The sequence below is a fragment of the Petaurus breviceps genome, unplaced genomic scaffold, assembly GCF_028583685.1.
Source record: "Petaurus breviceps papuanus isolate PSGF00001 unplaced genomic scaffold, PetGlider_PUasm1.0 151, whole genome shotgun sequence".
NCBI classification, from domain to species: Eukaryota; Metazoa; Chordata; class Mammalia; order Diprotodontia; family Petauridae; genus Petaurus; species Petaurus breviceps.
Window position 1 is genome coordinate 16669095 of NW_027185712.1, and position 14790 is coordinate 16683884.

Consider the following 14790-nt stretch of genomic DNA (forward strand, 5'->3'; position numbering starts at 1 on the left):
TTCTTTGAATTTGCTATAGTCATAATTTCTTTCCCCTTTTTTTTTGGAGTGGGGAACACAAGGTAATTGGGGTTAAGTGACTTGCCCAAGGCTGGGTTTGAACTCAAGTTTTCCTGACTTGAGGGCCAGTGGGCTCATTGCACCACCTAACTGCCCCTATAGTCATAATTTCTTATGGCACTGTAATAATTCATTACATTCATATATCGTAACTTCTTCAGTAATTCTCCAACTGATGGGTACCCTCTTTGTTTCCAGTTCTTGGTACAACAAAAAGTACTGTTTTAAACAAATTTATATAGAGGGGCCTGGTAGTCTTTGATCTCTTTGGTATTATATGCTTAGTACTGGTGTCACTGGGCTAAAAGGTATGCACAATTTAGTGACTTTTGAGGGTATAGTTCCAAAGTGCTTTCCAGAATGATTGGACCAGTTCACAACTCCACCAATAGTACTTTATGCTCATCCTTCCCCAGTCTCTCCAATAATTTTTTTTACTTATATGTCATCTTTGCTAATCTGATGGGCATGAGGGGAGGCTCAGAGTTGTTTTAATTTGCATTTATCTTACTAGAAGTGACTTAGAAATTTTTTTTTTCATATGTTTGTTGATAGCTTGCATTTCTTCTTTGGAAAGTTCCCTGTTCATAGCATTTGACCATAGCATCCACTAAGGAATGGTTCATATTCCTACATACTTGCATCACTTCCCTATATATCTTGGATACCAGAACCTTACCAGAGAAATTTGCTGCAAAGATTTTTTTCCCCAGTTAATTTATCTTATAGAAAAGAATTGCTTCTCTTCTAATTCATTTTGTTTGTGCAAAATCTTTTCAATTTTACATAATCCAAACTGTCCATTTTGTCCTTTATGATCATTTCTATCCCTTGTATGGTCTACAACTCTCCATCACCAAGAGTTCTGAAAGGTATAACCCTTCTCCTCTAATTTTATGATATAATCTATACTATATGACCTTTTATCTGAGTCATATATCCATTTAGACTTTACTGTGGCAAATGGTGGAATACTATGCTATTATGTTCAATCGGGAACATTCCTTAAATTTGCATATCTTCTCTTTTCACCTAAGGCAAGCATAAAGGAATGATCTCTCCCTGCATGGCACAAGCTGCCTGGGTGTTATAAACCTTCCTGGGCACCACAGCATTAATCTCCTTCACATTCATCTTAAGTCTTACTCTAAATTGCCCATGCCTTCTTCGCCTTTTCCTTCATCTCCTTGCAATGAAGCTTTGTGGCCAGGCCATAGGAATTACATCTTTGCAAATCAGGAACAAAAACTCAAGTCTATAGTCCCCTGAGCTTTACTGAGTACAAAGACCAGAAATTCAAACCATGCATTTAAGGAGTATACATAACATTCTGGCTGCAAATAGCCCAGCTGATACTATGACAGCATTGTACTTGAAAGCCAGTAGATTCTTTGGAAATGCCATTTAGGATAAAGGAAAAAAAGTGCCTGGGAATATATATAAGCCTAGGGAATTTAAGAATACCTGAATATGTGAAAAAAGAATATGCTCTTCTGTGAAATTGTAAACTCAATGTGGTAAAGAACTACAGAGACAGCAAAAAATTGGTAATACAATAAATCTAATCAAATAACAGCGTGGCCCAATTTAATAGACTATTGCTTTTTTTGTTTCCTCACTAATAACTTTAGTTTCAGATTTATACCATATTTTAAGTGTTAAAATTATTATTGTTAACATCATTTGAACAAAGTCAAATTCTGAGCAATTTCCACATGTGTGATTGCTTAGTTATTTTTAAAAGGTTACTAGATTATCCCTGGCCCATACTACATTCTTCAGAATTCTGCCCTTGCTGGATGGTTTTAGAGAAGAGCTGATTGCTTCACTCCACCCAAGATGCACGTGAAAGTTCTATAACTACTCTCCCCACCTCCCTCATGTCTCCACCCTGTTTACGCCCCTGCTTTGGCGCTGGACTTGCTGTCTATGTCATGGGTGATATCCATTAGCAATAAACACATGAATAGATTGTGCCGCTGGTGGCTCCACTGTTTTCAGCTTGCCTGGCGGCACTGAGACCATCTGGCTTCAGTTTTTGCCACCAGCACCTCTTTCTAGTGGTTAAGGCCTTGGGAACAGAATTCCCCCAAAGTTCATGGTGTAATAATAAGCATCTCCTGTTTCTATAGAGCCTTAAGCTTTACATTTCCTGGAATATAAATGTAAACATAAACCACAAAGAAAATGTATGATTGGAAAATGATGTGAGGTGGTCATGTAGTGAGAGTGAGAGATGACAGATGGAAATTTTGAGTGCTGAGGTAACACCAATGAATATTAAAGGGCCCGGGGGATCATGGGATTACAGATATAGAGTTGGAAGAGACCTCTGAGGGCATTTCATTCAATCCCCTCGATTTACAGAGGCAACTAGGTGGCACAATGGACGGAGCGCTGAAAGACCCAAGTTCACATCTAGCCTACTGGCTCTGTGACCCTGGGTAAATCACTTAATCTTTGTTTTGTTTTGTTTTTCACTTCCAAAATGGGGATAATAACATCACTTATCTCCTATGAACGCTATATGGCTAAAATGGGATGATATTTATAAAACTCATCTTCAAGTACCATATAAAATTAGTGATGATGATGATGATGAAGAAGAAGAAAATGAGGTCTGGGGGGAGTAAGTGACTTGCCCAAAGTCACATAGAGAGGGGATTTTGATCAGGATTCTATGAATCTTTTTAAAAAATAATTTAATGAAGGATTCTATGAATCTTGAGTTAGAACTTCAACGTGTTGGACATACTCTCTGTAGAGGATTGATGGGAGAACTAGTCAAGAATTATATGGGAAGTTCATTGCTCTGTGATTCTTAGTTTATTTCTATAAAGGGGAAAATGATACTGTTTTATCTACTCCATCAAATAATAGATGTACAAATGTAAGATTTTTTTATGATAGTCTTATACTTCACATATATTAAGTGCTTAATAAATGTTCTTTCATTAATTTTATTTCTCCTTCTAATCCTGTTCCTGACTTCCTTTGGAATTCAAAACTATGCTCACAAGAACCTTCATTTCTCTCACTCTTAGCTTTTCAACTTCTTTTTGTGTGTTATTTTCCCCCATTAGAAGGTAAGCTCTTTGAGGGCAGGGACTGTTTTCTTTCTTCTTGTATTTTTATTTCCAGCACAGTGCTTGACACATAATAAGCACTTAATAAATGTTTATTTCCTTCTTTTCTTCCTTATTTCTATTGATTTATTCATTGTCACCCTCCTTCTCTTCAGTCTCTGCCCTCTCTAATTACTCTTACTATTATTCCTAATGAATAGCTTGATGTGTCAAGAACATAGTGCTCGAAGTGAGTGAATAGAGAGCACCGGCCCTAGAGTTAGGAGGACCTGAGTTCAAATTTGACCTCAGACACTTAACACTTACTAGCCGTGTGACCTTGGGGAAGTCACTTAACCCCAACTGCCCTCAAAAAAAAAAAAGAACATAGTCTTCAGTCTTTAGGAGATATAATTTAAGCCAGCCACAATGCCATGGAAACACATATAAAACAAGTAAAATAAAAACATTAAACTGCGGCACGACTGGAAAGTAAAGCCTATCTGCCACTAGAGAAACAGATTGTGTTTCTTTTGTCACTTCAGTTCTCAACCTAATGATCTACACAGTTAAACTGTCTTCTTTAGGGACTCTTATCGTATCAAAAGATGTTTCATGTTTTAAAAATAGCCTTGGGCACAAAGAGCAAACAAAACAACAATTCATCACTTTGCCAGTTCAACAGACCATAATGACAGCAAAGGCCCTCAGGTAAACAAATTATTAGGTTATGGTGAATTGACTTTCATTGTACAGCACACTACACTATAACTGAAATGTGATAGGTCTTTTATATCCATCCATGCTTACCCAAATTGTGTGACTCTTGTTTCTTTCCTCTTTGAATCTGCCACAAGGGGTCTACCCAACATGCTAGGGGACCTTCTTTTAAATCCTTTAACCCTTGGTGGATCCCAGTGGAGCATAGGACTGGTCCATCTTTATGGGCAAGGTTATACATTTCCCTAATGGCATCCTATATGCTACTGCTGAGTAATTCCTCATTTGTGAAGTGCTGCTGCCTGTTCGTGTCCATCAAACACCTTTCCATTGCCTTTTGAATGATCCTCAATTTCAGTTCTTTGGAGACTGTAGTGTTCCATGACTCACAATATTCAGTACAATATTCAGCATCACCCAAAGAACATTGGTGTTAAAAATAAGTCTTTCAATCTTCACCATTTACTCAGCTAATCAATCAATGACCAATAAGTAACTACTGTGCCAGACTCCATGCTGTGTGTATGGAGTACAAATGCAGCAGGATAGTCCCCGCCTTTGAGGAACTTCCATTTTGCTAGGCAGGTACAACATGTTTTTAGATAAGTAAATATGGGGCACATACAAAATGAATAGCAATGGGGGTGAGGGGAAACACTAATAACTCAGGGAATCAGGAAAGGTCTCTTGAAGGAGATTGTGCTTGAATAAAACCTTGATGGGATTTCAAGAGTTTGAGGTAAAGACAGAGAGCATTCTAGGCATGGGGGTCAGTTTGTGTAGAAGATGTATTGAATACAGAGAGCAGGTTGACTAACCTGGGTGAAGTAGAATGCATTAGGCAAGGAGAATACTATGTCAGTAAGCTGCAGTCAGGTGATAAAGGACTTTAAATGTACAACAGATGAGTTTCTACTTTATTCCAAAGACCATGGTAATCCAGTGAAGCCTCTTCTCTGTGACCCTAGAGAAGTCACTTAATCTCTTCTTGTCTTAGTTTCCTTGACTGTAGCACCTACCTCAGGGTTGTTTTAAGGATTAAATGGGATATTTGTAAAGTGCTTAACACACTTTGCTTTGCACATATTAGGTCCTTAATTAATGTTTATTTCCTTTATTCCTTGAGAAGAAGAGTGATACAGTTAGAGCTACACTTTAAGAATATCAATATTTGGCAGCTGTGGGGAGAGTATATTACATAGGGGAGAGACTGGATGCAGGGAAACCAATTATAAGATTGTTACAATAGTTCAGGTGAGAGGTAATGAGTATGGTACAAATGTGAGAAGGCAATATATGTGAGAGATCTTGAGAAGAAGGAATAAATAAGACTTGGCAATTGACTGAATATGTAAGGGGCTGGGTGTGAATAGGGAGAATGAATAACTCCTGTGAACTTGGGAGAGTGGAAGAATAGCGGTGCCCTCACCAGAAATAAAGAAGTTATGAGGTAGGATAGATTTAGAGGGAAAGAGAATGAATTCTGTTTTGAATGTGTTGAGTTTGAGATGCCTATAGGATGTTGTTGTTGAGTTCTTTCAGTTATGTCTGACTCTCCTTGACCCCGCTTGTGTTTTTTTTTGGCAAAGATACTGGAATGGTTTGCCATTTATTTCTCCACCTTATTTTACAGATCAGGAAACTGAGGCAAACAGGGTTAAGTGACTTGTCCTGGGTCACACAGCTAGTAAGTTTCTGAGGTCAGATTTGAACTCGGGTTTTTCTGACTCCAGGACTGGCACTCTATCCACTACACTGCCTACCTGCCCCACCTATGGAAAAGGCAGTTCAAATTGTCAGAGAGTCACTTCATAATCTTCTGCTCAGTAGAGGAATGAAGCCTAGATAAATGTAGATTACCATTTAGCTCTCGACTGCACTGAGATGATAATTGAATCCATGGAAGTTGATGACATCATCAAAAGAAAGTATAGAGAGAGTAGAGGACCCAGGAGTGCCCTGGGTCATTCAGGTATAGGGCGTCTGAGACCTGTATGATGATTTTGCAGAGGGAGTAGAGATGGAGGAGGAAGAAGCAATAGAGCACCATCATGTATACCTGGGGAAAATCTTTGCCACCTTCTCAAAGTCAAGAACATTGAGAAGCACAGCTTCAGTGAATACAAGATTTACCTGAGTCAAGGGAGGTGCTACCACCACACAAACAGGAAGGTTTTCTAATTCTTGAATACAAAATACAGGTTTACATTCCTTTCAAAGAAGAACCCAAATTGGACTCTCTTTTATGGAAGAAAGAATGAGAAGAGACAGCTGGAAGAGATTCAAAAGAAAAAAAAAATAGCCAGGATGTTAAGTATGATTTAGCAGCTACTAAAACCAAGGAGCAGAGAGCTTAAAATACAATATTCCAGAAGGCAAAGGATATAGGCTTACAACCAAGAATAACTTACCCAGAAAAACCAAGTCTAAACATAGAGAGGACTTCCAAGAATTCCCAATGAAAAGACCAGAGCTGTATAGAAACGATGAAGTGTCATAAAAGGAGACAAGAGCAACATAAAAAGGCAGATGTGAAGGCAGAATGATGATTAATTAAACAAATATATAAACTTAATATTTTAACATAGGGAAAGGATATACATATATGTATATATAAACAATATGTGTGTATACCTGTACACATACACACACATATACATACACAAACATCTACACACACATACACACACAGACATATATATATATATATATATATACATATATGTCCCCTCTGATTCCTATTATCATCAGAGGTCATAGAGAGATTCTAATTATACAGAAGACCTGAAAGTAGTTCTGTTATATCTTGATGATCCTAAAAGAAGAATAGAAAAGGAGGGGAAGAAAAATGTACTGGAGTGGAGGGTGAGGGTGGGAGAGAGAGAGAAAGGAAGTTTAGGGAAAAGTCTCACATAACTGGAGTGCATAAGTCTATATAAATGAGGGAGAAGCTGACACTTGAACCTCACTTTCACTTAAACTGGTTGAAGGAGAGAAGAGTACACATAAAATTAGGTACAGAAATATATTTTGCTCAACAGGGAGACAGGAAGGAAAAGGAAGAAGGGAAAGTAATTTGGAGGGAAGATTAACAAGGGATTAATCATTAGCAAAACACCAACTAAGGAAGTACAAAAATATTTATAGCTCTTTTTGTGGTGGCAAAGATAGGAAACAGAGAGGGGTTGCCTATCAGTTGTAAAATGACTGAACAAGTTGTAATATATAAATGTGATAGAATACTATCATTTTGTAAGGAATGATGAAGGGGATGGATTCAGATAAAGAATGAAATGATCAGAACCAGGAGAACAATTTATGCAATTAATATAATACTAAAAAGATGAACAACTGAAAGATTTAGAAATTCTGATCAGCATAATGATCATTGATGATTCAAGAGTACTAATGATGGAACATGCTACTACCTACTTCTTGATATAGGGGTGATGGACTCAAATTGCAGATTAAGACACAAAATCCCCCAATAAGTAAGTGAATAGTAACAACAAAAATAAATAGCTAACATTCATATAGTGTTTACTGTGGGCTGAATGTTGTGCTAGCCTTTTTGCAATGATCTCATTTGATCCTCACAACAACCATGAGAGTAGGTGCTATTATTATCCTCATTTTACAGATGAGGAAACTGAGACAAACAGATTAAGTGATTTACCCAGGGTCACACAGCTAGTGAGTGTCTGAGGCTGAATTTGAAATCAGGTTTTCCTGACTTCAGGTCCAGTGCTCTATCCACTGAGCCACTTAGCTGTCCTAATACATGTTGTATCCCCCTGTAGAATGTAAACTCCTTGGGGAGGAGGGCTGTTTCATTTGGTGACACAGTGGATAGAGTGCTGGATCTGAAGTCAAGAAAACTCATCTTCCTGAATTCAAATCGAGTCCAAATAGCTATGTGACCCTGGGAAAGTCACTTAACCCTGTTTGCTTCAGTTCCCTCATCTGTCAAATGAGTTGTAGAAGGAAATGGCAAACCATTCCAGTATCTTTGCCAAGAAAACCCCAAATGGGGTCAAGAAGAATAAGACATAACCGAACAACAAAATTCCTACTATCTAGCACATTGCTCTGCACTTAGCAGGTACAAAATATATTTGCTGAATGAATCACCTTCTTAATTCTAGTCAACTATGCCTCTATAAATTCAGCTTAGAGTAGCCATACATTTTTTTGGTTGCCGTATTGAATCATACTGAGCTTATAACTAATCTAGGAAAACCTTTTTATCTAATGAACTACTCTCTAATCACGCTTCCCCCCATCTTGCATTTATGCAGTTGATTTTTGAAAGTGTAGTTTACCTTTTTCCCTGCTAAATTTCATCCTTTTAGGTTAAGCCCATTATTTTAGCTTGTTGACTCTATCATATATTATGCCTCTCAGCTCCCTGTCATCTCATATCTAAGAAGGACACAGCCTAGGCACACAATAATGGCACTCAGTGCACACTTACTGAGGGTCATAAACTAGTCTTAATCCAAATCATTAGTAACAATGTGAAATAGAATAGGGTCATTGTCTGACAATGTATATCTTATTCTGCTCCTATCTTGGTTAAGAGGAGATGTTTCATCATCAGTTCTCTGGTAATATATTGGTCACTATATTAATCGGAATTCTGATATCCTGCGATGTGCTTCTCCCTTTGCCCCAATCTTTTTAAATATAGGCAGCTAGTGGCCTGAGAAATTAGGTGGGTCTGAACAGTCAGTCACCCACTGAGCCAGCAGACCTCCTGAACATGCTGGTAATAACAACTGTAGCTAGCATTTCTGTGCTGTCCTGAGGTTTGTAAAGCAATTTAAAATATCTCATTTGCATCTCATAACAACCCTGTGAGGTAGGTGCTATTATCATCTCCATTTTAAAGATGAAAAAACGAAGGCAAATGGAACTGGTAGTCTTACCCAGGCAGTTAGTCTATATCTAAGGTGGATTTGAACTCAGGGCTTCCTGACTCCAGATCTGGGGTTCAATCCACTGCTTTGTACAATTTGCTCCTCCTCTGTTTTTGTGGGTGGAACTCCCCTGGCAGCTCCCTCCCTTTCAGGGACATGCTCTTCACCTTTCAAGCAACTCACTTCTCTTCAAGGGCATGGCTTGCTTTTGAAAACCTAGCACAGCAAAATGCCTGCAGCCAATGTTGCAAAAAGTGATCGTTAAAACGTCCATGCTTTATTCTCTTTGCTGTCTCTTGTCCTTTGCAAGCTTGCACTCTGAAAAATGAATCCCAAGTTTACCTCCCAGGCTCCTAACTGGTTAATATTGCTCTGTCCTAAATAGCTCCAAGTCCCCAGGGTCAGTCCAAACCAAACTTCCTGTCTCCCTAAAATAAGGAGCACACACACTTTCTTACCCCTTTGCAATTTATAACCTTTAAATAAAACCTAAACAATCTAACCTAGCATTTCTGATGGTAAGCAGGATTTTTATAGCAGGTAAACGAAACCTCAATTAGGAGTAATAGAGAAGAAACAAACAAGTTGGGACACCCAGGTAATTAGAAAGGGAACAAGCAGTTTTACTAAGAGGTAAAAGGGGTCACTGGATTAATAGTGTCCTTTGGCTGGCTCTTATCACCCCCAGAGCTGCAGATCCATGCTCTCATCACTCTCAGGCTGTCACAGCCCTGACACAGTCGAGCCCTTCTGTGGCAGAGCTCTCAGTGACTTTCCATTTCCATACTTTACCTCTTGTGTTGCCTTTTCTGAATAGCTCTGCTCATATGATTCAGCCTCTCCTATCTTCTACCCACAAATCTGCCCCACTCAAAAAGGTGGGTGAGGCAGTTTGGGCATCATGGCATTCTGACAGTGCCATTCAGTGCCTCCTTCCAAATCTCTCGAATTATTCTCTCCTGTGTGGAGCCTGTTTCACTTACAGTATTGTGGTCATTGTGTGAATTGTTGTCCTGGTATTACTTATTTCATTTTGCAACAATTCATCCACCTTCCTAAGTCTCTCTGAATTCATCATATTTGTCATTTCATATAGGTCAATAACCTTCCATTATATTAAAATATTATAGTTTGTCTAGCCAAGCCCCAATCAATGGGTTCCTGCTTCATTCTTAGGAGTCTGGCATCCTGAAAATTGTTGCTGGTATTTTTTATCTCTGGATCTTTCTTTTTTTTTTTTGTCTTTGATCTCCTTGGGGCATATGTCTATCAGTGGGATGGTCAGGTCAACTATTTTGTCACCTTTCTTGAGTAATTTTAAATTGTTTTTTAGAAAACATTGGACCAATTCATAGATTTAACAACAGGATATTAGTCTCTTTTCCCATCACCCTTCTGACATTTACCATTTATGTCTTTTGTCACCTTTGTCAATCTAATATGGTGAAGTGAAATCTCTGAGTTGTTTTCATTTTAATTTTAGTGATTTGGAGCATTCTTTTGTATGATTATCAATGGTTTGCATTTTTTAAAAAAATGCTTCTTCATATCATTTGATCATTTACCTGCAGAGGAATGTCTCTTGTTCTTACATATTGCTTACATTCCCTACATATCCTGGATATTTGACCTTTGTCAGAGATAATTGAGGTGAAATTTGTTTCAAACTGACAGTTTCCCCTCTTATTTTTAGCTGCATTGATTTTGTTTGTGCAAAGCAATCAGATGTTCTCTTTTTTGTTGTTGTTCAGTCATTCAGTCATTTCCATCTCTTTGTTGACCCCATTTGGGATTGTCTTGGCCAAGATCCTAGAGTGGTTTGCCATTTCCTTCTCCTGTTCATTTTAAGAATGAGGAACTGAGACAAATAGGGTTAAGTGACTTGCCCAGGGTCACACAGCTAATAAGTGGCTGAGGTCAGATTTGAACTCAGGAAGACTCCAGGACCTGTATACTATGCTACCTAGCTTCCCCCGATGTTTTCTTACCATATGCTCAATGACTCTGAGTTTCAACTCTGTTAACCAATTTTGTTTCATCCTTCTTATTCTAGAAATCATCTTCATTGGAAGGAAAGATAGAAGCAATATAAGAGTTGAGGAATAACATCTCCTCCCACGTCCATTACTATTGTCTCCTCTACCCTATACAGTGAGTGAAATAGGTTTGCCTGAAGTGTCCACAAAATATCTGAATCCTAAATCTTCAAGAGAGTAGGTTGTCTCCTTTTCCTATGCCTGAAATTATATTTTGTATGAGTATATGATGTCTTTTCTGTATGTATATATAAATGGTTAATTTTTATTATTAGATAAGTATGATGCCTGTCTGGCTCCCAGAGGAGAAGACAGCTTCAAATCAGATAAATAAAAGATCAAAGAGGAACCTGGACAACTAGGAAGAAGGTGAGAAAAAGAGAAAAGATTTTTAGTTCAGTGCAAACAGGGATTAGAAGGAACAGGTTTCTCTGGTAACCAGAGGCGTTCATCTGGGAGTAGCTGCTTATAGAAGTCAAGAAGCCAAGGGAGAGATGCCAGTCTGGACACAGATGTAGAACTGAAAGAGGATTGATAGGTCATATAATCCAACCCACTCATTTTGCAGATAAGGAAACTCAGGGCTGGAAAGTGAATTGCTCAAGGCAGTATGTAGTAAAGCTGAGATTTGAATTCAGGTCTTCAGACTCCTTTGCAGCATTCTTTCCTGATATACTAACATAAAGAGAACACAGACTTCTTTGAAGCAGTTAGGAAATGGCTAGAAAAAATAACCCTGAACTTAAGTTTCTGGTAAGATCTGTCTCTTAAGCTGCCCTCGGGGGAACTTCATATGTCTTTACTGTGTGGGATACTGGATAAGGCACTGAATTTGGAATCAGAAGTCTGGTTTTAAATCTTGGCTGTTCTACTTATTACCTGTGTGACCTTGGGTAAGTCCTTCTACCTCTCTTGATTTTAGTTTTCTTACCTATCAATGAGAGATTTGGTGATCTATAATTTCCCTTCAGGAGTAAAATCCTATGATCCAAATTGCCTATTCAAATACAGCAATTTTTGGAATCTGCAAGAGTATGTTACTGTGATTAGGTAAGACATGGGTCATAAGAAAAAGAGCAAATCTCCTGAAGAGAAAGGTCCCTGAGCTCTAAGTTTTTAATAACCAGGGGTCCTGCAGTGTCCCTGTGGAGCACAGCCATCAAGGGAAAACAGGTCAAACAAATAGATCAGTGAAGTTAAGCAGCAGATGAGGGAGAATCCTTGCCTTCTCATCCTGGACCAGACCCAGTGTTCGATGTTTGACATGATTCCTGACAAGTTACTCGTCTGAAAGTGAAATAATAAGAGATCTAGTTTTGGGGAAAACAATGGTCAGACTTACCAAATCTTTCATCAAAGTATCTTCACCACCCAAAATGCGAATGTTTACTTGTTCAGGCGTGGCCCCTGGTGAGGGACGAGAAGGGCACTTCTGAGGGATGGTCTTTTAGGTCATTGGATCCTGATGGATGACTCGTTAAAAATGCTTGGATGGATTTCTTTCAGTCTGGTGTGTTTTTGAAAGAAGCTCCACAATAATCAGGGCGAACCCATCTGGTATTAATATGGCTGTCATAAGCACTTCCATTTCAAGTCTGACTGAAGCATTATTTTACAGTATTGTCCAGTCCTTTATTCCCACCCTTGCCCCAGCAGCCCAAATGACAAGCAAGTGACAGAAACTGAAAGATACTGACAAATTAAAAAGTAAATGCATTTTTTCAAGTAATAAGAGAAAAACAGCTGGGCTGAGTCCATACAGTTTTGGATTTCCTCCAAAGGTTTCCAAAGAACAGAGGAATGTTTTTGCTGTTCACTTACACAGCTGACCTGGACTGTTGCCATGAAAGGGGGGCTGTGTTTATTTGGTTTTCACTTTTTAGCATGAAATATAGCCTGATCTTGTTTCCTCTGCCACTGGGGCTCTAAGAATGTCTCTGACCAGAACCCTGCCATCCTATTTGCAAAGCTGCCTCTTCCCTGGGGGTGGGTGGGCCTGCAGTGGGACTCAGAGCCCTGGTGGGGAGAGAGGGAGGAGCTAGCTTGGGCTAAGTCTCTGCTTTGTCAGTTTGGAAACGGGGAGTGTTGAAACTTCCTGGCGATGGTTCTCCATTGAGAGATAGCTCTGATTTGGTATTTGATCTGTGTAGGTCTGGAGTAATTCTGATTTGCCTGTAAACTTAGGGCCCTGCTTCCTCCGGAACACTTCAAGGCTTTTTCTCTCTTGTGGATCTTGACCAGATTTTGCACTAATACACACATGTATACTCTCTGGGTGGTCTGAGCATTAGTTCTCTGTGATTCCTACCCCTGCCCCCCAAAGGTCATAGGCTCATGGACTCGTAAGCTGGAAGGGGATTTAGAGGTCACATAATACAACCCTTTCACTGTACTCTGGTTGATTCAACAGTGTGTCAGTCTCCACAGTACAACAAATATTGAGTATTTAGCATAGATAGAGCTCTGTGCTAGGCACAGGGGGAGGTTCAAACTTGAGCTAAGTTGGCCTCTGCCTGTGTATTGGCACTTTGGGGGGAGGGGGCAGTGTCTGAGCCTGCAGATGTTTGGGTGCGTGTCTCCAAGGGTGTGTATACAGGAGCGTGTGTGCACGTGGCTAGGCATAAAGAAACGTCTGTTACTGAAGCCTGCAGCCTGTAGGCTACAACAGAACCACACACAGAGGGAACTTAATATACGGCTTGTAATTTGAGGACGATGCCCCAAATGATGAGTGTTAGGAAAACAGTGGGCAGACTTGGCCTTGGCCTACCCTGCATTCATTCACTTACCAAGTTTTCTAGTCTCAAGATATTCACGGCAGCTCTGAGGGGGATCTACCACATTACTGCAGAAGGCAGGGAAGGAACAGGACAGACAAGAACTGTGTTTCTGCCTCTTTGATGGAACATGTCTTTATGTCAGATTCTAATTTGCATAATTCTCTCAGACCCAACACTTACTTAGTGGCTACGTGACCTTGCCTCTTCATCTCTCAGCTTTCTGATTTTTAAAATGATGTTTGTGCTACCAATTTCTCAGGATGGTTTGAGACACACTGAGGCACAATATCTATGCATATGTAGATATATACATGGGTATATACGTACACATGTATCATAAGCACATAGACATAAATGTGTGTACATTTTTTGGTGTACCAGAGCACACACGTCTGTACACATGCATATATGTATATGTGTGTGTGTACAGATATACATATACATCTATGTAATAAAAGCAGCAACACTGCCCCATGAGCTCTGACCCTGTGAGTATGCAACAAGAATTTTGGCTTCTTGTTGAAGGATGTACACCGTCTCAAATGCATAGATGACCAAAGGGTGAACCTGAGATACACATTTCCAGCCCTGAAGACAACTTCATGAGTTTGAGTAGTAGCGAGCACTACAATCTCTCAGTCAGTGCTCATTGGTACTGTGGGAGTAAATTCCTATAGTTCTTTTAGGAGGAGATGATCTTCACTAGGAGGATGAGACCAAACCGTACACAATTTTACCAAAAGTTATGGACATTGAAAGACTTGCTCAAGCAGTAAAAAACCAAATTGTAGGTGAAATGGTTATTTGTCAGTCCCATCAGCCTCCTGGGAGATTATAACATTTACAGGCCACTCTTCCCTAATTTGTCTTTGTCAATCAATCAATCAATCAATCAATCAATCAATCAAGTGCCTACTGTGTGTCGGGCACTATCAATATATATCCACTTTGGTTATCTAAATGTTTAAATGCATAGCTCACGGACCAGGTGGATAGATATCTTTGAAATCTGGCCTACCTCTCTCTAAGGGAGACCATAATTTCTGTCTCAAGAGAAGCAGGAGAAGGGCTATGGCTGGGAGCTTGCTCCTTCTCTCACATATCCAAGATGAGTATTGGACTAAAATTGCATCTATCTGTCACCATCAATTATCTCTGGTTTAGGGTGCTATTTTAGAGGGATTCAAAACAAAAGCTTCTTCCTCTGTCC

General features: G+C 39.3%; 1 long non-coding RNA gene across 1 annotated transcript in view; it reads right to left on the minus strand.

The window, feature by feature from the left end:
* LOC138152206 (uncharacterized) overlaps positions 1 to 12764 on the minus strand; it is a 34668-nt gene extending 21904 nt beyond the window's left edge. The window contains exon 1 of the long non-coding RNA XR_011166047.1: positions 12143 to 12764. This is a non-coding gene — a long non-coding RNA (uncharacterized lncRNA). The remainder of the gene's footprint in view (positions 1 to 12142) is intronic.
* Positions 12765 to 14790: the final 2026 nt, after the last annotated feature.